This window comes from Arvicanthis niloticus, chromosome 16 (assembly GCF_011762505.2).
Source record: "Arvicanthis niloticus isolate mArvNil1 chromosome 16, mArvNil1.pat.X, whole genome shotgun sequence".
NCBI classification, from domain to species: Eukaryota; Metazoa; Chordata; class Mammalia; order Rodentia; family Muridae; genus Arvicanthis; species Arvicanthis niloticus.
In genome coordinates, this window is record NC_047673.1 from 34,411,399 (window position 1) to 34,439,374 (window position 27,976).

The 27,976-nt window shown below is 35.5% G+C and overlaps 1 long non-coding RNA gene across 2 annotated transcripts; it reads left to right on the plus strand.

Moving 5' to 3' along the window:
- Positions 1-4,184: 4,184 nt before the first annotated feature.
- LOC143434612 (uncharacterized) lies at positions 4,185-27,759 on the plus strand. 2 transcript variants are annotated; one of them, XR_013104232.1, is made up of 3 exons: positions 4,185-4,257; positions 5,883-6,029; positions 27,571-27,759. It is a non-coding gene; the product is annotated as an uncharacterized LOC143434612 (long non-coding RNA). The 2 variants fall into 2 exon arrangements; XR_013104233.1 differs by lacking the exon at positions 27,571-27,759 and adding an exon at positions 9,105-9,194.
- Positions 27,760-27,976: the final 217 nt, after the last annotated feature.

The window sequence follows — 27,976 nt, forward strand, 5'->3', positions numbered from 1 at the left end:
CATGAAGCAAGACTGAGGTCACAGATTTGAAATTTCATGGCTAGGAAGATTAGAATGACAAATGAGAGGAATCAGAGCAGTTTGGAAACAAGCAAAGACAGATGCCCAAGAATCAGTGACCAAAAGTGAACGGTGTTCTCATGTCGGTGGGTATGAGCTAGGTATGGACTACTTCCTTTATTGGTAGAAGGATCCCGTGTAGAAGATGCTGTGTGAACAATCATGAACCATTTGTGGCTTTATTGACACTATGGCTTTCGTGTGTGTGTGTGTGTGTGTGTGTGTGTGTGTGTGTGTGTGTATGTGAAAGAGAGAGAGAGAGAGAGAGAGAGAGAGAGAGAGAGAGAGAGAGAGAGATTGAGAAGGAGAAATCTGATTTTATTATCACTGAGTTTGCAGAATTAGAATGCGGAATTATATCTTATAAGGTCTAAAAGCTGTTAACAAATGAATATGTTATGCAGAATATGAAATTACTCACAGCCCTGAATTATTCAAATACCTTTGCTTAATTTCACCTTCAACTGAATTAAGGCAATTTCTGCAGGTATTGGTCCTTATGTACATAAAGGAAGCAAAGGAATTTTTAGTGCATATTGGCCTTGGTGATGATATATATTTTTAAAGCTTTTTGTAATATAGTTTATGCAACATTAAAGTTGAACTAGTGTGGGTACACAATTCAGTGACTTCTAATCCTTTTGCAGTGTGGTATGCTGTGACCATTACTCAGGCTTGAAACATTTTTCATGTTCCATCCACGATCCCCAGTGCCTCATTATAATACATCCTTAACTCTACAGCAAGCCCCAGACAACTGCTAATATGCTATCTGTCTTTATAAATTTTCCATTTCTGGGCGTTTTTTATACATGCGATCTACAACCTGTCACCTCTTATTTATGGCTTCATTTGGTAAACAAAATACTTCTGAGATTTGCTCATGTCTTAGCAAGTATGAGCATTTCACTCATTTTCAGTACCTAACACCATTCCGTATGACTGATACACCCACTTTGCTGTCTATGAGACGTTCTCATTACTTCCAGATTTGGGTTGTTAGGGTCATTCAGGTGCAAGTCTTTGTGTGAATACTTCACTTTTCGTGGGTAAACACCTAGGAAGAGAATTGCTGGGTGATATAGTATATTTGTGGTTTATATTTGTAATTTTCAGCGTTTTCCCCCTTGATGTAATTGCAGTGATCCTGCTATCTCAATAATCATGAAAAAAATATTGGCTGCTATTTCTACTTGTTTTGAGGCACACACACACACACACACACACACACACACACACAGAGAGAGAGAGAGAGAGAGAGAACAGACATACACATACACACATTTTTCTTTTCATTTTTCAGGAAAAAAATTCTCAGTGGTTGATGGCATTATTATCATTATTTATTATACAATATATCTTGGGAAACTTCACCAGGCTCATCTGAATTTCTCTAAAAATTAGTAGCTTGGGATTTGACAGGTATATGTAACACACTAAGAGAAAGATGCCATTTGACCTAGAAGAGAAGAGGGAAATGTCAGAATCTGCTGATATCAAGCAGGTGAATGATGTGTGAATGACCATAAAAATTATTCATGAAAAAAACTGAATGAGGTGAATGAGTAAGTGTGATTCAGTCTTGGGTCGTGCATATATGTGGAGAATAGATGCATTGTGAAACATAAAGGTTCAAATGGTCCCTGAGGTATTTCCTGTGAGGCCCACTATCAGAAGCTGCTTGTAACTCAGTCTTAGCACACATCAGTTCTATAGAATATGTAGAACTAGAGGCAGACACTGAGCCTATTCATGGCTGTGTCACTGGTAGCCTCTTAGGATAGGTGAACCTCACACTTCTTGTTGACCATCTATGATAACAAATAAATATGTTTCCAGATATAGTGTCAGACATACTAAAGTTAGATCAAGGTAAGTACATCCTAACTAGAGACACAGCCATGGCTGCCTGAACTGCAGAATTGATTCTCCCATGATTAATACAATTGCATTTATATGTTAATAAGTGACCTTGACATCATTATGAATTCCTCACAAGGATAAACTAAGAATCTGGGAGTAATGCTCTTGCATGCAATCATGTGTATTTGGTACCAGAAAAACACCAAAATCAACAATGGAATTTAGGGACCCAAACTTTACACTAGAAAGTGAAATAGTTTATGTCATATGTATAGACTGTGTTAAATGAAACGAAGTCATTTCTTTATTAGCTCATCGGTTTTTTTGTGTCTGTTAAAATTTAGAATTAGACTCTGAAAGCTTCTCTAGCGTCCATCATTTTATTTGTGTGTTTCACATATGTATGTGTTTGTGCACACATGAGTATATGCATACATGTGTATGTATGTACCCATGTGGGCACATGAGCATAGGGGCCATAGGGCTGTGTCATGTGTCTTCTCAGTAACTCTTTACTCTGCTTTTGTGACTAGGTCTCCCCATTAAACTTTCTCAACCATTTAACTAGAATGACTGCTCAGTGAGCCCAAGGAATTTCCAACCTCTTTATCTCCTAGTGCTGGGATTACGGGCTCAACCTTTGAGGCTTATTTTTTATGTTGATGGTGGGGATTGAATGCATGCCCCCAGGCTTGCATAGCAAGCAATTTATTGACTGAGCTATTTTACTCACCCTCTCTTTTTGTACATATTTAAGGAGCTTCAACTTCTTAGTAATGTTCTCCTTTTTTTTTTTTTTTCTAATTGAATCCTAAAGAAGACAAATAATGGCAAATAATTTGGCCACAAATGTTGATTAGTGGCTGTTTGGCTGAATTCTTGGTTAAAGCTTGGAGGAATGTTAGAACAATGGCTCATGACTGATATTTTCTTATGTCTCTTTAATACTTACTTTGGGGCAACAGGCATCCAGTCTCTGACCATGTTAATTGCAGATAAGTCAACATCTCTGTTTGAAATGGGACTAATGCTAGGAAGTCTGGGAATAGCTGAGTGTGCTTACTGCCCCAGAAGGTTAGCCAGAGCTGGTCTTTCTGTGGACAATGTTAGAAGTGACTTAATTTAAGTATTGTACTTATGTATGGGACTACTTAATTTAATACAAAAATATTCTTCTTGCTGCCATTACAAATATCTGACAAAAGGCAAACAAAGGAAGATTCTAGTCTGGCTCACACTTTCAAGAGTACAGGCTGTCATGGCAAGCAAGTCGTGACAACAGGACTTGAGTCAACTGGTCACATTGCTTCTGTTGTCAGAAAGCAGAGACAAATGAACACTGGTGGTCAGCTAATTTTTCTTTTGATCAAACCCAGGACCCCAAAGTGTGGCATGGCGGTGCCAACCTTTAGGATATCTCTTCCCGTGTCATTTTAAAAATTTCACAAAACCCTTTAGAGACAATCTCAGGGCTTCCTTTCTTAGATGATTTTAGATCTGTCAAGGTGCCAGTCAATATTACCAACATAAATCAGTTAATCTTCTCAGTGTTACATATAAGATACACTAATAATGTGGGTGAATATAACTGTACACCATTCAGAAAAATGTTCATGATAAAGATGTAAATAAAAAACTCATACAAAGTATTATAGACATTTGATGTACTCTGTGTGTGTGTGTGAGTATATGAAGAGTAAAAAATTTTATAGAGGAAAAAGTGCAGGAAATTATATACCACAATACTGTAACAGGGAACACTGGGTCCGCTTGGTTAGGGAGACTCTTTTTTCTGTTTTCTACTTTGTTTGTACACATTTACGTCTTCTTGAAGAAAACAATAGGTGACAATGGAATTATTCACTAAACCTCTAGGTCAAAAATACATTTTTAGTTTTCTTTCTTTAGACATAAGTAATAAACATTTAAAATCACATGCTAATAGTATATTTCATTCCATTCCGCTCAGGAGAATCTCTTGTTCACGATAGGAGCAGTATATGAATTTGAGTCCAGGTAACAGACACCCAGAGTCAGAGGAAGCCACGTTTCCAGCTTGCATTCTCATGACTGGTTGTATTTTTATCGACCCCACTCAACTCAAGACTGCTATCTTCTTGCTAGACCTCAGAGATCCCTTAGTTAACTTTACTGGGCACAGGCTGATCTGGCCGTATATGGTATTCCTGGGCAACGTTCCAGGTTCAGAATCAGAGAGCATATAAGGAAACAAGAGTCCTGTCTCCTGCTCAGTGAATTGTAAAAGAAAGTACCATTGCACTTCAGCCATGATTCAAGGTCACCAATGGGCTTCTCTAGCAGGACTCGAGTTGAGTGAGTGGCTTTGTGTTTCTTTCCTTTCTCCTTGAGATAGTGTGAGTTCCTTTGTGTGATCTGATAAAGCAGGGCTCCAGGCAGATCTCTGAGTGGGACTCACAATACAAGCCTTTGTCTGACAGCAAAGACATTTCTAGGAGACAGTATGTTTAGCCTGGAGATGAGCCCCAAACAGTTTTAAACTGAACAGTTGAATTTATCTCCAAAAATCTATTTGTTTGTACTGACTGTTTCCGATCTGAAGCAGGAGTGGGAGGATCCAGCTGGTCGCTGTGAAGTGTGACAGTGTTTATCTGGATTAGATAGTTAGAGAGGAGGTATCAGTTCAGGGAAAGAACTTTTCATTTGAAGTGTTTATGCTTCCCCTCTCTGTATGGGCTTTCCACTCTCCCTCTGAGAATGGATCTGAGTGTTCTGTTTGGATGAGTAACCAAAACAAGCCAAAGCAGTGGATGTCTCCAGCTATGTTTACTGCTTCAAGAGAAGCTGAGGGTGCTTGTGGAGCTAGAAAGAGAAGGAAAAGATGCCATTTAATTTGCATCCTTTTTGGAGCAGTTGATAATGGAACCCAAAGACACCCTGGCTGGCCCAGAATTGTGTAATTCAGATAGATGAAGAATGTAGATGTCAATGGATCGATAGCCGTCAACAGCACCACCAAATCACACGGTAGAGGAGCGGGGGAGTGACAAGCATGCCTGCCTTTTGAGGGAGTCCCACACACCAGTGACCTGCCATAATTTCATGCAATAAAGGCACTTTGCTGCTGCAATAGCCAAATTCATATATCCCTCACCCCTGCTGTCCCTAAGAGAAGCAATTTGTAACAATTTACACAGTTATAAATCACCACTCCTACTGGGATAAAACAAATGGTTTTTAATCATGGAATTTCTGTTGTATCCCTAATGAACATTGATTACCATCATAATTATAACGATTGTGATATGCTATAATAACTTCTAAAACAAACACTGCTACACCTGCAAGCAGCCAGAGCAGATCTGAAATCCATCCAGCCCCTAAAGCTCTCTTTCTAACCTTCCACCTCCATGACTGGCATTTGTTCTGAAAGGGAGTTTAAGTGAACATTAAACGTTTGACAGAAGTTGGGGGTTTGTGTGTGTGTGTGTGTGTGTGTGTGTGTGTGTGTGTGTGCGCGCGCGCGCGCAATAATTTATTTCGTGTTAGAACACTCTTTCTGGCTAATTAAGATGAATCATTTGTAATTAGCAGAAACCTGGCATTCATAGATTGGCTTAAAGTCTGAATTCAAAATGACTAAAGGAATAGGAACCTTAAAATTAGAAAATGATTACTTGCTCTTTAATTTGCTGCCTCAGGAGAAGACGTTTGTTATTTAGGTAGCCAGCATAAATAGCTTCTGTTATTTCAGACAATATTGGTTGGTTGGTGGTAGAACTCAGTGGTAGAGTGCTTGCCTTGCATGAGCAAGGCCCTGAGTTTGATGCCCAGTGCCATAAAAGAGAATAAAGTATTGACTTTAAAACAAACACAACCTCCAATTAAGGGTTAAACTAAACCTTATAGATAGAATGAAACTAGGCACATCTTGTTGATTTCTGTTTGAGTAACTTGTTTCTTTGTCTATAAATGTCTAGTGCTGAAAGACATGCTTCTTCAAGGTCCTTTTCGGATGTGAAATGTCCCGGTGACAGCTGTCTTCTTTCCTGTGTCCTTACCAGACTCAGAATGACTGTGGCTATGACTATGAAGACCCAGGCCAGGAAGTCTCAGCCTTCCTTCCTGTAAGCAAGAAGCACAGGTTGCCAACATTGATTCTCTCCCCCTACTCTGGGTACTTCAAGAGCTTGAGGTGATTTTAGGAATTAGCATATTAAGTAAGAAGGGTACATTTTCTGGTGACAGAAGGGAGGTCTCTGAGCCATATGGTTTGGTTACTTATTTACTGGTTTCATTTAGGAACACCCCATTTAATTGTTGTTTGCATAAAACCAGCTGGCCTTACCTTCATCATCATCTCTTTAGACAAATAAGACTTAGCTACTACCAAGAAAGTCAGTGTATAAAGAATTCTATTCAACTTAAATGTCTTTCTTAATTTTTTTTTATTAAACTAGGAGAAGAAGAAAATATGAAAAGAACAAATAAAATTAAATATACATCAGAAAATCAGTAACTAGGGTCTTTGGACAAAATGGGATTAAAGCATTGAAATTCAGTGTCCTTGCTAAATAAAGTAAGCAGCTGGACTGGATGGATCAGGATTTGAAATAATTATAAAAATTACAAATCAGCTGTTATTACAAATAACATTCCATTTACAACTCATCCTATGAGTCTTTAAAGCTGGTAAAGGCAATGAAGAAGAATCTTTCAGTTAACTGTGTCGTACTCTCCACCCCTCACCATACCTCAGGGAGCAGCCCTTGAGTACTGAGGCAGATCTAGCTGGCTTCTTGCATGCTGATCTCTCTGTTAAAAAGATGGATTGCTGTTTTAGCTAGGGTTTTACTTGTGTGAACAGACACCATGACCAAGTCAACTCTCATAAAGAACAGCGTTTAATTCGGAGCTGGCTTACAGGTTCAGAGGTTCAGTCCATTATCATCAAGGTAGGAGCACGGCAGGGTCCAGGCAGGCATGGTGCAGGAGGAGATATGTTCTACATCTTGTTCTGAGCCATCCTGTGGTCCTTATGCTATGTAGCACTGAACCCTTCTACTAGTTCTGTATTAGTTTTTAAAGTAGAAATGTTTCTCCTATCTCAAAAAGAACCATCTTCCTGACACACAATCTCTCTAACACACTTTCTAAACAAGACTGGCTTCCAGGCAGCTAAGATGAGCGTCTTAAAGCTCACGATCACAGTAACACTTCCTCCAACAAGGCCACACCTACTCCAAGGAGGCTATTTCTCCAAGTAGTGCCACTCTCTAGGCCAAGCATATACAAACTATCACAATCTCTTTAGCTCTCCTGACTTTCTAGACTTGTACTGAAAACTAAAAGGGATCAGTTGGCCTGTTATCTCTCTTATATCTTCACTATCCTTTATTTGAATATTGTTCTTTAATCTTTGTGCTAGTATATGAAGAGCTTGAGCGTGCATGCGTGTGTGCGTGTGTGTGTGTGTGTGTGTGTGTGTGTGTGTGTTGTGTGTATGCACATGCGTATATATGTAGGTGCATGTGTGGAAGTCAGAGGCTGATTTCAGGCAGGGTTTCTCACTTTTCACCCTGTCTCAGACAACAACTCCTACTACATATGACAAAGTCAAGTTTCCAGAGAGTCTCCTGTTTCTGTCTCCCTTCTTACTGTTAGAACCCTGGGACTACTACTGCACTGTATTTAATGTTACTTGGGTTTTAGAAAGCCAACCTCGGGTTCTCACGCTATGTATGCAGCAATTGTGTTACCCATTGAGCCATCCTACCAGTTCTATGTTAATCTTTAAAATAGAAATGTCTTTTCTGTCTCAAAAGAAACCATCTCCCTGACACACAATCTCTAACATAGAATTTCTAGAACCTTTAGATGTTTCCTATATGAAACTCTTGCAAATCACTCCCTGCCCCCACCTTCTTGTCTTAGAGTCCCTGACACATGGTTAGGTATCTCATATAAAGACTTTGGAAGATTATATTATTAACTTTTTCAATCCAAAATTATAAAACCCTTTAATGGGCTATTAAATTTTGTGCATCTCCAAGGGTGAGGAAGTGAGAAGTAATACCCTCTATTTATGAATCTTACGGGACCTTTTACCCCACAAAATCCTTTATGACGTCTTGTCATGGAACATTAGTGTATCGTGGAACACAGGTCTTGGAAAGATGGCATTGACTTCCTGGTCTGTGAAGCCAGGCAATGTGAATGTGGAGAGAAACTGGAGGCACAGTCCCAGCTTCTGGGCTACAAGAGAAGTTCAGAGAAAGGAAGAGTGTGTGTCTGTGTGTGTGCACATAAAGTACAGCTGAACACAGAGGTGAGGTATTAGGTCTTCCTGGAGCTAGAATAACAGTCAGCTGTAAGTCATGTGCGTTAGGAACCAAAATCATGTCTTATGGAAGAGCTGTAAGGGTTTTAAACTGCTGAGCTTTTTCTGCAGGCCCCTTAACAACATTTGCTTAATAATTGAGCGCATTATTTGAAATATTTCATGGAGCCATTTTTCCAGGGACTTCCCTAACATATTTCCCTTCTAACTTTGTGTCCTCCCTTTTTCAGTTTATCTTGTATCATTATGTTTTTCTATTCTAATTACTATTACTTTGTGGTGTGCATGTGTGTGCATGTGTCTGCGTAAGACAACTTTCTGAAGTCAGTTCTCTTCTTCCATCATGGATTCAGTGATCAAATGGATTGCAGGAAGTTAGGCTTGTGGGGAAAGCACCTTTGCCTGCTGAATCAACTCACTGGTCCAAGAACTACATTTTCTTAAAATAATTTAGCCCAGAATTAGATTGTTAATTTTAAAATGTATATGCTGTGTGATCTTGTTATTAATAACATATATATGTTATGTATATAACATATACATATCTATAATATATCTATAATATATAATATATAACATATATAATATAACATATATTATAATAACATATAATATATATAACATATATAATACATATAATAACATATGTGTGTGTTTTTACTTCCCTATTTTTAAGTGGAGAATATATTATCATATTCAATAGACTCAAGTGTGTGTTTGTGTGTGGGTGTGTATGTATGTATGTATATTTTCATTGAATATAATTTAGCACTCAATCTATATTATTTCCTTTTATTATTAAAGATATTTTTTAAAACTCAGGTGCTATCTTCACAACATGACTATTTCAGAATGTTTACAGTTTCAATTCCAGGAACCACTGGCTGCAATTCTGATTAGCCAATATTCTTCATTCAATGGAACTCACAGGAATTGACAGGTCTCTGCCCTTAACTGGTTTGATTGGATTCATCACCGACCACTCTATCAGCATTCTGAGATTGCTGGCCAGCCACGATCAATCTGATTGTAGAAATGGCATATGTTTACACGGTGCTTAAAATGATGCCCATGGAGACCAATTCCTTTTCATTTTTGAAAATTATTTGCAGTACAAATTGCATAGTATCATTTTATGGCAAAGAATATGAGATTATCCTTATCTTTTTGTTTATAGTATTGGTACTGGTGGTTACTTATTGTCAGTGTTGATAGAAACTAGATGTATTATGAGGTAGGTTTGAAAATTCATTTGTGAGACCTGATATTATAAAATAAAATGTTTTCAACCCTGTGGTTACTCTATGCTGTGCTACCCCATCAGAAATTATATCAGTTGAATAAATGTTGATTTTACTGACATCAGATGCATTTCTCCCTTAGAAGAATGTTGAAAGCCTTATGAAGCAGTTAGTGAGCACACAGTAATTTTGTTTTTTTAATATAATCTGATAAACAGCCATTATGCTAATATAAGAATATGCAGCATTATATATTATATATAATATATATATATGCATATACACATATATATGTATATGTATACAGATTTTTTGTGTAGATTTTTTGACAGAGTTTAGTGTACAAATCTTTCAATCTTTTAAGATCAAAATCTACATTTTAAAAGCAGTATCATTAAACCTCCAGTGATGTAGCTTGTGTTTTCCACTGGTTTTAAAAGAATGCTTTTGTTTTTCCAACAGCAGTAAGAACTTAAAGCCACATCAGAGCTCCAAATGTGTATTTGAAAAGGATCAACGTTACATAGTTTGGGTTGGACAGAAATGGGTTGAAGACAGTCCATAAAGTGAGTTTTATTTTATGGCAGACCCTTAGTGACCATGGACATGAGGTTAATTAGCTTCTTGGGCCTTATTTTATTCAGCTAGTTTTTGCAACAGTAGTGATTGATCTAGGTAAGTGATCTACCGCCATCCAGCACCAAGCTATGTCCCTAGCTTTTAAAATTTTTCGTATATGTGGTATTAAGTTTGTTAATCTGCAGTTCATCACGCATGCACATGCATGTGGAGGCCAGAAGTTAATCTTACATGATGTTATTATGTCTAGAGGTTGGGACTTAACTCTGTGGTAGAGTGTGCCTAGCAGTGGTCCTCGGTTCGAGGGAGAGATGGGGCATTATGTTTTTCACTTGTGTTTCCTCACTTTAGTTTAGGGACAGTCTCTTGTTGAACTTGGTACTTCCCAACACATCAAGACTAGTTAGCCAGCAGTGTCCAGGGATCCTCTCGTTTCCATTTTCAGGATTACAGATGTGCCCTAACAAACTGGCTACTTACTTGGATGCTGGAGAGCCAAACTCAGGATCTCATGCTTACATGGCAAAATCGTATTGACAGAGCCATCTTCCAGCCCTGTGAGCAAACTAGAGTCTTAAGAGTTATAGATCAGATTATTATTTTGCAACAGTCATCTTATACATTTTTTGAAACAAAGGACAGAAGGAATTTGGAGAAAATAGCTCACCAAATAGTTTCTAAATACTTAGGCAGACAGTTGCCATGGGCAGCTGTTGGTTGATTCAGGTTGTATGTATGACTCAAAAGGTTACCCAGGTAAGATGTGTTCACAGCTCAAAACAGTAAAGTGAGATTATCCTTAACTGAAAACCCTTCATAGGAACTTATCCAGTAAGCCATTAAGTAACATAGACAGAAATGCTTCTGTCTTGGTTCCCAGAACCCCTAGAGGCATGCTTGCACCAGACAAGGCAGATGCATCTCATTAAAAGTTGCTGTGTTGAAAATACTGTAAATCTTTCATTTCCCACTCAAGAATGTAGTTCTGTAACACACAAAGCGAGAGGGAGTGCTTTTAACTTCTTTCCCTTAAGTTAATTAAGAGTCTGCTATACCTCTGCTCTGCTTTTATCCTTACAAAGCAAAAGCTGATGGAAAATGTGTTTAAAAATGTAAAAGACGTTTCTTCAAAGAAATTTACAGCTTGCACTTGGGAATAATACCACCAAAAATGATTTTTTTTAACTCTTGCATTTTAAGCTAACATAGTCAGATGAGCATGGCTGGAGGAGATGAATTTAAATATGTATTCTATTAGTACCTGCAACATTTGTGGAAACTTCTGAAGTCAGTAATTGAGTCATTTAGGAAGAAAATAAAGCATATCTTTATTCAATTGAATTCTGAGTGTTGGTTAAATATGAAATTGAAAATTGCAAGGATAATGTACTAGATAGAGTTCCATCAGTAAGACATGCCATTAACAACAAATGCCATTTTACAGCAACAAATTCTGTAGGACGACTTTTATAAAATATGTGGAGAAAAAAATGTAATTTGACCTTATGAAACTAGGCAATGGACTCAATCTGTTTATTGGTGCTCTTTCCAAGGATGTGTAACCAAATGAACAAATTCACAAATAAAATATGAGAACAGGTCCTAGACAATCTGTTAATGTGTTTGATATTTCCCTCCACCACCTTAGAATCTGTAATCTTGCCAATTAGGTCTGCAGAGGAAATGAACCCATATGTGGTTCAATTGGATTGAGTCAAGAAGTCATGGTGATGAAAATATGCCCACGGATTTGAAAACAGGATGAACTACTTATTATCAAGCTGTCTGTCTTTGCCATCATTTTGCCAGAAGATAAAATGAAATGGAAAATTGATGTTTAGAAGCATTCACAGTAACTTAACAAGATTAATTTTATGCTTATTGAATTTAATAATAAGTATGTGCTATATTTATATTTTCTTCTTATTACAGATTAATTTTTATTTTATTCAATGGCATATTGGTTCTACAATAACCTGGGAAAAATTTAGCAATTGGACCATCAATAGAGGAAAAAATCTAAGTTCAGATTCTAGCTAACTGGAGGGAGACTGTACTGAGCCATTGCCAGCAAACTATAAACCATGGGTTAAACCTTGCACATTACTTTGCTTTATAATTTTTATGGCCTACAAATGAGCTTGTCTCCACAGATGCACATTTTCAATGGAATTGATGCAAGGATACACTCACTGACTTGGACCACAATTAAGCAAAATTTTATCACTCCCCCTTTTCTCATGTAAAATAATAAAGTAATAGTGCTCTCAGCAGATCTGTATAACAAATATTGTAGCTAACTTCTATACTATATATTGAGTTTAAGCAAATACAAAATTGCAAAAATATTTCTCCATTTTTGTGCCTATACATATTTAAATCTTTCACTTTTCCTCATTACCACCAAAATCTAAAATATTTACCATCTGCTCCTTCACATAAAGGCATTTGTAATGTACATTAATAAGACATGACTTCAGTTCCTGTGTGTTCTTATAAATGCAGAAATATGCATTTTTACCAAAGTCATACAATAAATGTTTTACATGTACTTGTAGCAATGTATTCAAGAGAATGCTGCTGAAACTGTAAGACCACCTATGAAACAAATGTTTTCTAACCCTGCACCCTTATAATTGAGCATTGTGTTCATGGATGTATTATAATAATATGTGCATTTGTTTTTTAAAGGGACAAAGACTCAATAGAAAAACTAACAGACTTCAATTCTTTCAAAAATTCAAATCAACTTTCTGGAGCTAACATTTAATGTATTTTTTTTAAATTCTTTAGTGATTCCTACTGTAATTCTAAATAGTAACCTTATTCCGAATGCATCAACTTTAGAGTGTAACCCTTGATTTATGTCTATAGAAGAAGAGCGGGTTGGCCTGACCCTAGCTCCTTTCTCCATCTCCCTTCTTCTTTTATTTGAGTTAGAACTTTTTCTTTTTATTAAATTTTGTTTGATCTTTTCTTACATTCCAGACTTTATCCCCCTCCCTGTCCACCCCTCTGACTGTTTCTTATCCCATACCTCCTCCCCAACCCCTTGTCTTTCCAAGGATGTCACCACCCCTCTAGTCCCCCACCCCACCAGACCTCTCCACTCCCTGGAACCTCCAGTCTCTTGATCATTAGGTGTATCTTCTCTGACTCCAGATGGACCCAGACTCCATCTCCCTTCTTAAAGTGAAAATTCATTCAGTGTTTCTGTTGATACTATCATTCCTCTGAATAATATAAATAAATCACTAGTTCTTCTACTGAATTAAAAAAAAAATCTCTTGAGGTCTTTCTTTGTTAAGATTCTTCTATAACTATTTCAGGCACAACTTTCTTTGTTATCTTCTGTTTGCTGTGTCCTTAGTGGTCAGTATTGGTATCATCTGCTTTTATGTTTTCAAATGTTTGGGTCTTGTCATATCGTCATGCAAGCTTTATCATTTAAAGATGATTACATAGCTTTGTATTTTTCTTCCATGCCCCATGCTGTAATAATTTCTGCAAAGATGAGTTTATAACCCAGGTTAGCTCAATAAAGCTAAGATGAGAACTTTCATTTAACTTTTATTATTGGAAAAGAGACACCATGTAGTTGTCACAAATACCTCCTGTTGAAAGCTCAATTAGACTTTTATTGGATCAGCCAGATTGATATTTCATTGCTATGACCACCCATTTCATATGATCTCTTTGATCTTTTATTTTATAGTCTAAAAATATTTCTGTACAATAGTTTTTATTTTTCTGCTAATGAATGTGATTGTTAGCTTAGTAGATAGTGACATGGTTTGATTCCAAATTCTCAGAACTGATTTAGCCTAGATAGCTTATTTTTCCTCATCACAACCTCTTATTGTATGGTTACATTCTATCATTTCAAGACAGTAGAACTGTTTAAAGTTATTTACATTTTGCTTTATCACTGGTGTGTCCACTAGGATCAGTGAACCTGTTTGTGTTGTTTTGTTCATAATTCTCACGTTGTAGGATGACCTGTCATTCTTCTAAGCTGGATTATGAAGGTTATACCCACAGTTTTATTCATGTCTTATTTGCAGATGGAAAAATCACAGACAGAATTTGCAAAATTCATGACTCGTGGAATACTTGAACAAATAATTTTTCACTATGTCTTTACTCATATAATGGACTCCATTTGAGTGCATTCTACTGCAGAAACACTGAGAGGTACCTTGCTGTTCCCTATGTCTCTCTCCCATGATTCCTTCTCTCATTTTCTCAGGTGAGCTACAGTGGCAAACAGAACAGTCTGCCCACCTAATTCATGTGTTGCTATGAATAGACAACATGTTTAGGTACAGTGAGATAGCAGGACCACACAGATCATGTTTATAGACAGACAGAGTAGGTATTGTCAGTGTCAAAATGGTTCATATGCTCATTTAATAAAATACAAGGTGATTCCTCTCAGCACAAAAGAAAGCCAGATAATGTCACACATTCCAGGCCCTCAAGATTCTACTACAAAGCCACCCAGGCCATCCTTTCTAGGGAAGAGTCTGGATTGCAACAATCAGAAGCGTTCATTGGTTAACTCATATCCTCTTCTGCTTATAAATATTTAAAAACCCTTTCACCCAACTTTCTGGTTGGTGGAAGTAGCATGCATTTATTTTATTCCAAAGATTAAACACTCATGACATACAAACTTTGAAAACCTAAACCAATCATTTGTACTATATGTCCCTGAAAACATACACCATTAATTTGACCCCCAAAAGGCATTTATTAACAACTTCCCATGCCTTTTCCTTCTGTCTACAGTAAAGTCTACTTTAACAGAATTTGATAATTCCTTCCAATGTAAGTTTCTGTCTTTAACTTAATGTCATGAACCACATATTAAATGAGAAAAAGACAAAGTATCTGATAGAAGTGTTGAAAAACATATGAATTAATATATGTTCTACTAAAGCAATTAAGAAATGATGGATAAAAAACACTGAAAATAAAAGTCTAGTGACTGACCTGATTAAGGTAGCTGGAGTCTTTCCCATGTATCAGTAAATGAGAATTGATGATATAAGATGATGCATATTTGTGAATAAGATATTATAGAACTTAATTCACACTAATATAAGTATATATTAACAATTATATAATTTCAACAATGTTGAAAAGAATCGCACATGAGAAAACTAGAAAAGAAACTCTGTGAGAGAGGCATAGGAAGCAACAAGGTAACCTCCACTTCTGGCAGCCAAGCACATTTGAACACAGGCCATTATATGGGTAAAGCAACAGTAGAGAATTCTTTGTTTAAAGGCTCATGGACTTTATTTCAGATCTGCAAATCATATATATATATATATATATATATATATACATATATATGCACATATATATCATATATGTGCATTTATATATAACATATATGTATGTACTTATATATGCATGCATCTCATGGATCAAACACACACACATATGCGTATAATCTACAATGAAGTTTTAGAGGACAAATTGATTAGGGACTTCATGTGTTCTTAGTACATGGTGTGTTATCAAAAATATCTGTTTGAAAAATCATGGACAGATGTGTAACTTGCAAAAATACATTTGTGTGTCTAATTGAATATGTAAACTCTGATATGTTTGTGATAACCACTTTGCATTTCCTTGCACATCTCTAGCAGCTGTCCCAATTTGAAAATGTCTCCTAGCTTATCATTTTATGATGTTTTGTAATCTCTACAGTCACTTAGAATTATCCTCACAAACCCAGTTGTTGTATAGTTCTTTCCACACTAATTAGACAAAGCCAGGCAGTATAGCCTATTATTTGAAATTATACATGCACACTGTCTTATGGGACTGAATCACTTACTTCTATAGCATCAAAATTATTCTAATCTAAATTTTAAAAGGAATGTAACATTCTAATGACTATTTTCTTTCCTTTTTGACAGATTGTCAAAATCATTAGGGGCCAATATGATGTCTATAAGGATATAGCAATCAAGTATTATATGAATGCTTTTAACATGTAATTTGCTTGGTTATAAAGTTTATTTAGTCAATTAAAGAAAAGATAAAATCAGTGCAATTTTCTGCATTTTGGAAACTCTATAAATTGAATATTTTTATTTTATGTTAATTGAAACTCAATAAAATTTATAGATAATATATTCATGGTATGGTATGATATTAATTTTTTACTAAATAGAAATATAAACTGTTTTAGTAATTAATTTATAACCATAAGCTCCTAAGGAGGTGAAAACGAAGTGTTCCCCTGAGTAGGGTTGAAGATTCAGGCTCTAGTATCTGAAAGTTAGGATGCAGTCCTTGTTTTAGGATGGGTCTTTGGGTATTTGCACAGTCTATGCTCTTAGCTGTATTTAACACAATAATGGGTACCTGAGCCAACTAGAAGTGGATGAAGTCTTTGGTTTCATGTGTCACATAACTACTGAAGCTTCTTCCTACAATGAAATGCCAGGTGGTACTTGTCAAACTTACTTATCATATGTACTGCAGTATCCTTTTCTATGTTGTACTTCTCCAGTGTCTGAGTAGCATACTTGACCTAGTCCTAGTGCATCTTTTCTAACATGACTTCCTTTTTAAAGTCATTGATCTTCAGTTGCACATACCTGTCCTATAGCAGTGTCCGTTCCATTGCTGTTAGCTCCTGAGAAATCTGTTAACTCCACTCAAGCCACAGGCTGCAGAGGAAGGCAGTTTAACACATAAGCCATGACCCATATAACAAGGTTTCAATTTAATCTAATATTAAAGAGATACAGAATAATACTCCTAAGATTATATATATATATATATATATATATATATATATATGTATGCACACACACATACATCATATGTTCTTAATAAGATGTGACTATATAAGAGTGTTAATGAGCAAAATGGGGCTGTTTGGAAATAGTGACTAAAATTAGTCTATTTGCATAACACGAAGAAATGTATATTAAGTTGGAATTATGAAAAGAAATATAATTGATCAACTTATTTTTTTCAGAATTATGCTTTTTGACTTTACAAAGAAAAATTTTCCCAGTCCAATACCATTACAGGACATTTCACTAATGATCTCTTATAATCACATTTAGGCCAGAGTAGAAGAATGAAGTACAGAGTAGGAAGAACACTTTCTATGATGATACATTTCACTTAAAGAGCTAGATTTATAAGGAGAAGACTCTAGATTTTCAAGGAATCATTATTTATGGTACCAATTACAGATATATATATATATATATATATATATATATATATATATATTACATGTGTGATCTCAACAGAAATTCACTTGATTACTTACGCAGAAATGACTGAAAAGTTCAGAGTTTTCACTGAACAAGAAAGTATCTGAAGATAGGTAGCATCTCATTGGTAATGTACTTGCCGAACATGCATGGGGTCTTCAGTTTAATGCCTGGATTCCTTGACCTAAAGTTTCTAAGTCTTTTAACATTGCAATTAAGATTACTTTACCATGAAAATTGTTTTGGTTATTTGGTATTAGAAAACTGACAAACACTCTTTAGTATATTGAAGAAAGGATAGAAAACTAGAAACTTAGCTGTTAAAATAATGAAAAATCATAGCTGACTTTCTATTCAGAATTTTATTTTCATCTAACCACAAGAAATGAGACATGTGAATTAGCTATATGTTTAAAATATGCAACAAACAGTCATAGGCATTTTTGATGAACATTTATATGTTTCTTGAACTCTAGTCAACAGAATAAAAAATAATACAAATAATATGAAAAATTCCATGGATTTAGAAAAGTTATGAGAATTACCAATTTTTGGTTTGTGTTCTACTTTGGGGTCTGTGTTATATGTGCCAGGAGCAAGAACTTAGAAAGAAAAAGCTTAAGGAGTCATTAAAAAAAAAACGATTTTAAAGAAATTGTACTCCTTAGCCATAAGTAGATAAGCTGACTATTCTCCCTTATTTCAGGTAGACCAGTTGCCCTGGTGACTCTGATGCTAAATGTTTTCCATTCTGAAGGAGTTCAAAGAAGTGGCAGGATACCCAGGACAATCTTCACCATCTGCTGCCAAATCAAACCTTCTACAAACAAACAAACAAACCAACAAACAAGAAACGTTCCTGAGCAGACCAGTAGTCTACTAGTATATATTTGACTACTGGTCTGCTCAGGAATGTTTCTTGCTTGTTTGTTTGTTTGTTTTAAACAAACTTCAGCTAAATGTATCCCCTTGTCTATGAAACAAATCTGCTTTGTAGAAGCTGACAACTGCCTTTTCTTACCACTAATGGGACACAATTTTGATTAATGCAAATTGTAGAAAAAATTTCTATTTACTTTTTGGAAAGAAGTTGGGTTATTTTTCCAAGAATTCTGCTAGAAGGTACAAACAAACAAACAAGCTTCCTTCTACTTGGTACAAGTATCTATCTGTTTCTTTACTGCTACACATTGTCTTCCATTTTACTACCTTCCAAAAAGTGTTCTATTAAAGTTAAGACTTGCTTTGGATTGAAGTAATACTGTAGATGATAGAAGAGATGGATAAAACATCTGTCTTCAGTAATATTGAATATCACTGGTTTGATCATTTCTTTGCTAAGGTTCTAAGTTGGCAATTTTTCATCATTGTTTAGGACAATTGAGTTTAATTTATCATGGCATGTAGAAGATTCATAACTAGTGTACTCTTAAAGAATGATAGCTCCTATTCATGTTCTAACTGAAAACAACTCTTTGCAAAGAATCATTACTTCCATTTTATCATTTTAAAGGAAAAACAGCATAATTTCAAATCACTGCTCTTTGTCTATTCAAGTTCAAGACAGACAGCATTTTCTCAGCAACGATTATTATCTCTTTCAAGAAAAACATGTCACACTCACGTTTTACTTTTTCCTCTCATTTATATTTCTCTCAAGTATCTGGGCATTTCTTATTAACATTGTTCATTTTATTCTCTCTCTCACCAACTTTGATGAACATCTATCTTACAATTTTTGTTTATTGTTATTTTAATCTAAACCAAGTCTAGGGAAATGGCTCAGTCAATAAAGTTCCTGCTGCACAAACATTAGTACTTTAGTTTTAACCATGTAAACACTTGCATAGTTTTCTTATCTGTAATTTCCTGAGTAGGTTAGGGCATGGACAAGTGGTTTAGTGGAGCTCACAGTCCACAAAGTCTAGCCAATCCATTATCTTCCAGTACAATGAACGACTTCTTAAAAAATCTAGAGAGAAATCAAAAAGATAGCTCAAGGTTTACCACTTGGTTAAATATGCATGCACATCCTCATGCACTCACAACTATAAGTACACACATTTACATAAACACACATCTCTATACACACACATATGAACAAAAAATTAATTAATTAAAATGAAAGATGAGAGATGTGGTTAAGAGATGCGGTTAGAGAGATGGTAGTTAGGAGCATTTGCTACTCTTGCAAAGGACCCAGGTATGAGTGCAAGTGGCCACACTGTGGTTCACTACCATCTGTAACTCTTATTCTAGAGGATCCTATCCCTCTTCCTTCCTCTGTGGGCTTTTGTGTCCACATTTTGCACATACATACACAGAGGCACACACTCATATGCATACAATAAAATAAATATTTTAAATAAGTAAATATAGATTATCAGAGAAGAATCAGTTCTCCTTGTTTAGAAAAGATAGATAGACAGATATCTAGCTAGCTAGCTAGATAAATAGATGTATAGATAGATGATAGATAGGTGATAGATGATAGATAGATAGATAGATAGATAGATAGATAGATAGATAGATAGAAAAAGTACCAGCAAAATTAAGTCTGTATGATGGAAGAGCTTAAGATTAGGGGATGAGAATTTAAGAGTTTCTGTTAAATAGGAAGCAAGTCCTCATTTGAATAAGTACTGCTATATAAAAGTTACCTATGAGATCAAATATAATTACTTACAATTGATTCTGCTTTACCAACTACCTTAAAGGTCTCTATCTCTTAATATCCAAAATGCAATTATGTGATCAGAAGGTGAAATTTCTTAATTTGTTCCTTTTTGCTAGAAGTCATCTAAAGATGGTATTGGTAATATAGTTAAATATTCCACCCAGAGAAAAAAGAAGAGCCAATGACAGATCAGAAGAGAACAGCATTACCAGCAATTGTGTCCTTAACACAATGTCAGTGGGTCCTTTGAGGTCCAGAAGAGTCTTGAAGGTCCTAGGAGCTTATCACTAACTTTATAATATTACAATATATTAATGTAACTTCTGTCTCAAATGCTTAATGTGTAATGTTTAGAGAGATTATTATATTCCATTAAGGGTAATTTTCTCTCATGTCAAAAGGGGCTCCATTATTCTCACAATTCTGAATTTTTTTCTTTTCTCAGTGGAATCAGGGCTAGTAGGATAAGTGGTCTAGAATTTGTCCTTTCCAGTAAAATAAAACATGATTAAGAGAAAGATGAAGTTCCTCTGTTCTAAAAGGGCGGATTCACATAAGTGCAATGCTGGAAGAAAACTGGGACTGAGGTTGTACTATGATTACACAATTATTATATTTGGATTTTTTTCTAACTTGGTTCCAAGAAATGGATTGTTTTGAAATAGTTTATGGGCCTAAATACCTGAGGAAATAAAATAAAATATTTGCTTTTTATAGAACCATACTTTATCACCTGCTCTCTCCCTCATCTTTGCAAAGATTTAAGGGGAAATATTGTAATACATCACATAGAAAGCATGCCTGATGTGCAGCATTAGACATTTGTGTGATAAATAAGAAACTATGTGCCTATGGTAGAGTTAAGCAGTTTAATTTTTTTCTTTTAAATTTTTTTCTTTTTTTTCTTTACTTATTTTATATTCTATTTACATTTCAGATGCCATCCCCTTTCCCCATTTCCCCTTTCTAGAAAGCCCTATCCCATTCCCCCTCCTCCTTTTTGCTTTTATACATTTTTTAAAAATGTTAATCAAAGGCTTTATAAGTTTGGTAATGCTCAGTCAGAAGTGTAACCCAATACCCAACCTAGATATATAAACTATCTTTGACTGGCAGAGACATGTGAACATCTGCCCCCTTCCCCCCCCTTTCTGTCTCTTTCTCTCTCTTTCTCTCTCTCATCACCTAGCTTCACCCTTCCTGTTAAAATAAAACTTCTTTCTCAAAATGCAATTAGAGCATAGTTATTCCTAATTGTACCAGTGAGGTACAAGATATTCCTAATACCCAGTCCATCATTTTGTTGACTAACCAGAACCTCTGTCATCTGTCCTAACTAAATCACTTAGTTTTGAACCTGGCTTTTTTTCTTGGCTTTAGAATGAATGTCAGCTAAAAACCATCCACTCAGATCTGTTCTCTCAAAGTAAATAGCCAGGATTGGCTATGAGACTATAGGTCTTCAACCCCATCAGAAATCCAGAATGACTGAGTTAACTGAAATTATGGGAAGCACTAAGCATAGCTTCTAAAACTTAGCCAATTTATAGAGACCGCTGGACACCTGGACAGTCCTTATACTACCGAACGTTGGAGCATCAAATCTCAGCCTTCTGGCCCAGAATCATCTAACAGACATTAGTGATGCAGAATTATTAAGGGCTGATTACTCTGTCTAGGCAAGAAGTTCAAATTTAATGGAAATGGAGGCCAAGTATTTTCCTTTTCTAGTCCTGTGTGTGAATCGGTGTTAAATACCTACATCTACTCACTTCTTGGTCTTGAGCTTCTGCATGATATGTTTCTAAAGCAGACAGGGAAAACAGAAGCAAGCTCTAGAACAGAGTGACCTGTAAGAACCCTAGCAGAATTGAGTTGGTGAGCTGAGTGAAACAAAATATGTGGATACTCCCTGGGTTGTGTGCTCCTTTGGACACATCTATAGTGAAATGTGGACAGGCATTCCTCAGCCAAGAAACACCTTCCAGAAAGACACTGTTCATGACCAGTGTGAGATAGTGAGTCCTCATGCATGTTCCTGTTTTCCTTCAATTTCTATACTGATTAGAAAATTAAAAGATGAGCCTTTAGATACAGGAGTTCATTTGGGGACTAATGAGAAATAATGACATAAATTCATACAATAATAATGTGCTAGTAAATAAAAATAACTTTTCAAACAAGGTAAATTATTTCTTAATTAGAATGTTCATGATGACGCTTTCTACCACATGCATGTATGTGATCTTTCATTTTGTTGTTAGCAGTCAAATGATTTATGCATATTTATGAGGAATTTCTAACACTAGTCTCTAGGAGGAAGTAGAGATGACTACAGAAAATAGTCATGGAAGGTTTCATTAAAAACAGTTACTGAGAAGAGACACTAAGGGATGAGAAAACAGAAAGACAAATAAGGGGTGATAAGGAAGGGTTTTGGAGAAAGCCTGTTAGCAGAATAAAATTAAAATAAATTATTAGTTTCCCAATGTGATGACAAAGCAATCAGATAAACACTCCTGCCTTCCTTATGGAAACACGTCCTTTCTTCAGAAATATGCCATGCTTCTAAATCTACAGAAATGTCTTGTAAGGATTTTCATAGCAACAAATTTCCCATTACACCTAATTTGAAAATACAAAAAGTTCTAAATTATTATTTCTCAAGGACAGAACTGGTATCATTCATAATTGTACGTCCATTCCTACCACAGTATATAGCACACAGGGAATATTCAATGTGCATTTGGTAATCAATATGTGTATAAGATAATTACATTTAAATAAACCTTTAAAATTGAAATCATAATTATATTTAAATTTAATAACAATACATTCTCTCAAATTCCACTTTTCCCTGTTCATGGTTAATTTGAACAAGATTCATTTATTAGACTTTGAAACTTTTTATCAATGATAATTATAATTCAAATTAGTTTTACAGAAAGGAATAATTTTTCAGTAATTATTTTTAACTCCAATCTTCTCCTTGTGATTTTATGGCTAAAGGGCTTGAATTTGGATTCATATTCCTGAGATTTTATTTGTGACTCACTATTTACTATGTCATGTTGAGCAAGTGGTTTAATTTTTCTGGGGTGTGACTAGATATAAAACAACCTAGAATTAGCATTTTTAGAGAAGATAATATAGTACATGAGATAATATATAAATGTTAATTCATTCCTTTCTGATGACATTTAAAAAAATAACCAATGCCCTCATAATTTACAGAATAAGGATGTTGCCTATGGATTAAAGTATTTAAAATTTTATATTTTTTGAGAATTTGATACATAAACACAATGAAATATGTTTTTCCTCATCCATACTTTCCCCTCCAATGATTCTCCCATATCATATCCCATCCCAGATTCATGTTTTTCTTTAACAACTCATTACATTTAGTTATTTCTACCTATATGTACATTGTGGTTGCATTCACTGAACCATGAGAAACTCAACAGTGACTATAGCCTCACTAAACCATAATTTTCCTCCTCCAGCAACTATCCACTGTCAATAGCTCCTCAGTATTGGGTGAAATCTTGAAATCATCCACTCAATCCACTTTTCTTGGGATATTGACTGGCTTGTTCTTGTGTAGGTCTTGTGAAATAACCACAGTTGCTGTGAGTTCCTGATTGTTCAAGTTGTTTAATGTCTTGCAGCTAATATTTCTGAGTAGTCCTCTGTATCCTTCAGCATTCTTACCCATCCTCTGGCTTTTTCTTTTTCTCTTCAGTGATGTTTCCTGAGCCTTTTGGTAGGTGGGTCAATGTAGATATCCAGTTTAGGAATGAGCACTGTAAGAATTAGTTTATATTTCATTGGAATTTACTATATTTCCCTAGTCCTTCTTTAAGGATATATCCTAAACATATTTTTAACTCACTTTGTTTCAATTGCTCAAGTTCTATTATGAATCCAGGTGCCTGTGAACACATATTCAGAGGACTGAGGGGAACGAAACTTGTCTTCCTTGTCTCTCTCCACCTTACTCCTACTAGACAAACTCACTCAGCAAACTCAAGATTCCTGCTTTGGCTAGGCATGTGGGCTAGCTGGCCAACAGGGTCATACAATGTGTCTACTTCTGCCCCTCTATGCTGGTGTAACAGGCCATGGAGTGTCCATGCTTGTCATTTATCTATATGTGTTGGGGATTTGAACTCAAGTCCTGCTTTCATAGATTGTATTCTTACCCAATCTATGTTTCCTGAACTTTAAGAGTTTCAATTTATCATTTATCTTACATTCTGTTAGAGGGAAGGATTTCTTTCTTTAATAGTCAATTACATATTAAAAGTCAATAATCAGTGGTGGTAACTTATTGGTAGAGCTTGTATAGCATACACAAATTCCTAGGTTCCAGTCACAGCATTATACCTGCTTTTAAAAAAAGAAGCCAATAACGGGTCAAGTGTAAAGGTATCTCTTATTTGTTGGAAGTAACTATTGTCTTGGAGGGTTACTGCCTCTGTTTGTTAACCTAGGTCTAGTCCTGGAAGGTTCTAGCCTTTGTAAAATCTTACTTAGGCCTAGAATGTTTTCAACCTCTGGGACTTCTTGCTGAATAAGATCACCATTTCTAGATCTTTCTAAACTCTGACTGGCTAAATCAATTCAGCTGTTCTGGGTCAATCTCCTTTCCAGGCTGACTGATTCAATCTGGCTTCTCTCAGCTTCTCCTGAATTGCTCGGCTTGGCCTCATACTAACTTTGATTAATATGTTCTAATTTTCTGAATCCTTATCATTTTTTTCTCGTTCACCTGTGTCTAGCTTGTTCTTTCCCTGCCACTTGTCTCTGTACAACTGTCACTTTAAAAGTGTCCTCTCTTTTTTCTTCTTTCTCTCTCCCTTCCCCCATCTTTCTCCACTGCTTCCTCTGAAGTAGCCTTTCTTTTTTCCCTGTTATCATGAAAGTTTGGCATATCCTATTCTGTCAAATCTTTCTCTGACTCATCACTTTGCCACTCAATTAGACATCACTTTCAAATAGAGGTGCTTCCTTCTAAAAACTAACTTTACTTTCATTGTTTGGGATTAAAGATGTATGCCAAGGCTGAGCCACACCACAATCAGAAACAGATTTTTTTCAGTAAACAACACAATCTCGAGGTTCACAGTGTGGTCAAATATCCTGCAACAGTCAGGCTGGCAATATAGTGATAAATAAAATAGAGAATATGCAGTATAATTGCCACTTAGTTTTATATTTATGATGTAGACATGCTTACTTTATAAACCTTCTAATAATTAGAATACCTTATATTATCATATTTTGAAAAATCTTTATACTTTTTCCATCATTCATGGTAATAAAAAACCCCCTAGTATTCGAGGCCAGCCTGGTCTACAGAATGAGTTCCAGGACAGCCAGGGCTATACAGAGAAACCCTGTCTTGAAAAAACAAAAACAAAAACAACAAAAAACAAACAAACAAAAAAAGAAACCCCCTAGTAATTAGATTTTAAAGGCTTTAAATAATAATACTTAGGATTATTCTAATATCCTATGATTAATTTTCTTTCTGAGTCAGATTTGTTTGCAGTCTATTAGATGCACAGAACTGAGACTAAATTTTTCACTATTTATTTTAGACCCTAATCTCACTGAGGTGAAAACTAAAGTTTCAGAAAACCATCATATGATAGTTAACTTTAGTAATCATTAATGTCATTGGTAATTCTGTTAATCATCTTTTGTGTTGGTACAGAATATAGCTTTCAATCCAAAATTGAAATCCAACACTTTTATTTAGTGAAGTATATTTTCTTTGATTTTCTTGTAAGGATTTGAGAAATCGAACCCTCTATACACTTCCTAGACGTGACCCTCAACTTCATTCTAGTTTGGATCTCAACACATTTTTAAAGATGAAAGGCAACATTTGGAATGTACATTTAATCCCTCATTTTAAAGTAGCTATTTTTAGGTGTTTCTTGTTTATTTATAACTGTGATGATTTTCCTTAGGCAAAATGTGCCTCTCCATATAAACAGTAACTGGTTACATTTAAACAGTAGATTGGTTACATTTATAATGAAGACAATGTTACTTCCTTGGTGTTGCCTGTCCGCTGTGCTTTACAACAACCAGCCACATCAATATTGCCGCATCTTTACTCTGTGTGTCTTTTCATCCATTGTAGAAATATGTCATTTTAACTCAGTAAGGCCAAAGTTTGACTGCTCTAAGAGCAAAAACAAGTAATCATTAGATTCTTCTCTGGCATGTGAGCTAAGATTTAATGCTCTTTAATTCTAAATATTTATATATTATATAAATATATAATATTTATATATTAATATTTATATATTAAATTCATGATATAATTTCTAATAATTAAAACAGGCTAGTTAGGATAGAATGATGTACTTGAGATTAAGAATTAAAGAGACTGAGAGATGGGAGCAAAATCAAACTAAGAAATAGAACTCAAATTGCACAGGTAAATTTTCTTCATATTTTTGGGAGGTTGAGGAGGGATTCTAATGCTAAAAGCAATGAGTTCATCTTTGCAATGTTTAACTGGGAAGTTACTTTGCTTTGCAAAGGAGTAAAAGGAATTGTGATTGTGAATTAAACACAAACCTAACTCTTTGGTTACTATCTTTCCCATGTAATAAGTTCAGTTGCAGCATTTTACATTGTTAGGCGATGTGTAACAGTGACTTAGTCAAGACAAAAAACAATGAGGCTAATGTAGTTTAGAAAAATAATGAACAAAGGCTTATTTTTAAAAGTAGAATGTCTTGAAATCAAGTCATGAAATAGTCCTTTAAAATGTTGCATGTGAACTTGTCCTTAGTATCATTTTAAAATTTACTTTTTAGTAAATCTTAATAGATACCCTGAGTTCAATCTCTGTCAGTGGAAAATATGTACAATTTTGTTTTATTGAAACATTAGGATTATTAACCTGATTTTGATTACTGTAGTCAAAGCCCAAAGATTGTCATTAGCAAAGAAACCATATATGTTCATATTCTGGTGTGTATCTGTATTATGTTTATTTATATATGTAAAGACATGTGTTACTTCTTTGCTGAGAGAGTTCGCGATTATCTTGTGGTGTGATATACATCATACCAATCTTCAGGTTTCCTGTTTTCTTAACTTGATTTCATACAGCTATATTTTTTCAAGTGTGAGTTGTTTTATTTCACTAGCCTTACCTCTGTGGAGACTGTGAATTTTTTTGCAACCGTGGTTAATGTATTACAATAGGCTAAGAAAAAAGATAACAACAAGCATCTACCCTAAGAAACACAGGAAGGGAAATATTCACCAAGGGGAAGCTGACTAAGGCATAGGAGATTCTGCCAGTACCTTTCAGACAGTGTACAGTCAGACTCTCAGCAGCATTAGCATCTCCCACTACTAATTAAACCTTTCTCTTCTAGCAGTAACTAGAAGAGAAATGGCCTCACCAAAAAGCTTAATTGCTTCTCAGTCCCAGGAAAGGTCTGAGCCAGAAGCTTAGAGATAAGGAAATTCTGCTCTTCACTCTCATTCCTCATCAGCATGTTAAGTGATGCCTTTTTTGTTGTTGTTGTTTTGTTTTCAAAGGTGAATGGTGGTGAAAAGCGTTGGAATGCTGTGAAGAGGGAGCCAGTCCGAAGCCAGGTGTTCTGCCCACTTCGGACAAACTTTCTACATGTTTGCTTTCACCACCTAGATTGAATGGCTGAACCTCAATCATGCATGCACTCAAATATAAATACTCAAGCATATTCCAAAGTAAAATATAAAACGTATCTGGACCCATTCAGTGTCTCAAATTATCTGCTCCAGTGCTTCCATCCATTAGTGTGGGTAATAGAGAATGGACTGAAAAATGCTTTCTATTCAGGAATGATGAGTTAGGCTTTCCATCCGCAGAAGTGACTATCGCAGTTACTGAATGTGTTGAATGTCACCATAAATCCTCGCTGAATGTAGGTAGGAATAAATAGCAGCTTTCGGAGGTACTGAA